The sequence below is a fragment of the Dermochelys coriacea genome, chromosome 2, assembly GCF_009764565.3.
Source record: "Dermochelys coriacea isolate rDerCor1 chromosome 2, rDerCor1.pri.v4, whole genome shotgun sequence".
NCBI classification, from domain to species: Eukaryota; Metazoa; Chordata; order Testudines; family Dermochelyidae; genus Dermochelys; species Dermochelys coriacea.
Window position 1 is genome coordinate 38865632 of NC_050069.1, and position 2815 is coordinate 38868446.

Genomic DNA, 2815 nt, shown 5'->3' on the forward strand with positions numbered 1-2815 from the left:
AAGGCACTAGCATGCAGTCTACTATTAGCAGATACATGCTGCTACCTGCAGCTCCTAATAAAAATTGCATTTGGTCCTAAATCAGAAATCCCTCCCATTTGTATATCAAACAGAGCCAGGATCTTACCAGGCTCCTGGGTTACTACTATCTCTTCTGTTTCTGCAGGGGGCTGTTTCTCGCGGTGGGGTTGGGGGCAAAGGAAGTAGTGTCAAACAAAGAGGACATGCTGCAGTTGCTCTGGCAGCAAAGTCTCCTCAGGGGTTGGTGTGAGCACAAGGTCACTTCACTAGCCTGATCTGGCACCTGCTCATTCCCCGCTGGTCCTGTACTACATTCAGGAGTCAGAAAATCGCCATCCCAGCTGACCAGGATATTGTGAACCACTGGGGAGCAAAGTCCTCATAAAGAGGCAGGATGATGTTGGGGGAGGAGTTCCCAGAAGTGCAATTCTCATCACTGGCTTTCCAGTAGTCGATCTACAGTTACTTAATCTGCTCCCTGCACTGGTCACCCATCTGTTGAATCCTCAACGCTGCCAGATTGTCTGGTATTTCTTGGTACACATGGTCATTTCTGATATTCTTAGTTAAGAATCTTGATCACCTTGCACCACAGATTTATCAGAATCTGATTATTGTCCCATGTCCAGGTAGCTGTGCACTTGGCAACTGATTTCTTGTCAGTGGCCATAGCTAATGCAGGAGACTTTTCATACTGTTGTCAGCTCTGTGATCAGAATGAGATTGAAGGGTTAAATGCTGAGCAGCTGTTCTTGAACCAGGGGGTGTGCCTGTTTCCTGGGAGTTGATTGTCTAGTCTGGAGATAGAAAAGGTTAGGAACTCTAGCCTGTGGGGTAGTGGTGGCAGACTCTCAGGGCACTTGTCTGGAGGAGTGGCACCTGAGCTGTATCTATGCTGCAAAATGATGTGTTTTGCACCAGAGTCCCACTGAACCAAGCAGGTGCCTGGGGTGGCAAATGTAAAGGGGAGGCAGGACGTCAGGCTCTGGGGCGGCAATCTGCCCTCAGCGGTGGCGAGAATTCAGCAGCGGGGACGCAACTCTTTTTTGGTCACCGACGGCAATTCAGTGGCCACACCATCACTCCGCCTCCATGTTCGGCAGCAAGGTTTTATGTTTTGGGTTTTTTTGCCACTTGGGGCAGCAAAAACGCTGGAGCTGGCCCTAGGGCCCAGGTCCAGAGGGTTGAATGGCCTGAGTAAGATGTGTGTAGACAGAAGGCTAGAGCCCAAACTACTCCAAGATGAGCTTATGTTTACACTGGAGTGTAGACATACTACACAGGTATGGTCTCATTGCTTGTATAAACCTTGATTATGAATTTGATGCAAGTGATAACGAAGATGTAGAAGGAGTAATATTTTGATCATCCACAACTTTCCAACCACACCATAACTGCCATCTATTGAAAGCTTCAGACTAGAATCCTTCTGGTCCCATGCCTGTGACTCCATCACCACCCAGAAATCCAGAACACTGCCAGAATATACGCATATGTGGGACAGACTCATCTAAATACCTCATAGCCTAGCAGAAAGTGCTCCAAGCTAGAAGCCAAGAGCTCACAAGTTCAAAGTTTCACTTGATGCTTTTTATATTTCTATTCACTTCACCTTTTATTGACCAAGGCCTCAGATCAATCCTGGAAGCAGTCAAGTATTAGCCCCACCATTTAAAAATTAGTTAACAGATGTTGAACAAAGTCACCTCAGGCAGAAATAGGAACAGAACCCATCTCACATGACAAGCCCAACTCTTATCCACTGAGCCACACTGCCTTTCAGATTGAATGTGCCAGATGAGCTTTGTTAGCCTGTGTCTAACCACTGGCCTACTCCTCTTCCAGAGACACAAACAGAATCCTGGATTCCTATCACCAGTACTCTAGTGCTGTCTAGCAAACAAATACGTAAGCCCCTGGTTAAGTGTACATTAAGTGTCCCCTTATAGTGGCTGGCCCACACAGCAAAGAATCATTAGTCCTGTAGTTCAAGGTTCAAGGAAGAGGTATGTGGTGGGGATTTAAAGATCTAGGTTACAATCTCTGCCAATGACCTCTGGGGGTAGGGAGACACTTCTGGCCACATGTGTTAAGCAGTTTCCAGTTTATTTATCCAAACAGCTAGGAGACCATTTTAAAAACTGTTTTTATGGTCAAACCTACCCGTAAGTTATGGTATAACAAGATAATACAGGTGTTTCACGTTTTAGTCATTGACACACACCAATTGCTGCTGTCACACTAGCACAGGGGTGGACAAACTACGGCCCACGGGCCGGATTTGGCCTGTCAGGGCTTTGGCACCTCAGGGCTAAGGCAGGCTCCATGTCTGCCCTGGCCCCTCGCCACTCCCAGAAGCAGACAGCACCACATCTCTGTGGGCCCCAAGGGGCAGAGGGCTTCGCGCACTGCCCTCGCCTGCAGGCACCACCCCCACAGCTCCCATTGGCCGGGAACGGGGAACCGCTGCTGCCACCCTAGAGCCGCTCAAGGTAAGCAGCACCTACGGTGACTAGACAGCAAATGTGAAAAATTGGGACAGGGGATGGTGGATAATAGGAGCCTATATAAGAAAAAGACCCCAAATTGGGACTGTCCCTATAAAATCAGAACATCTGGTCACCCTAGCAGTGTCGGGCTGGAGCTCGCACCCGAACCCCTCCTGCACCCCAACCTCCTGCCCTGGGCCCCCTCCTGCACGCAACCCCTTGCCCTGAGCCCCTTCCTGCACACCGCACCTCCTCCTACACACCACACTCCCTCCCACACCCCAACCCCTGCCCCAGCCCTACAT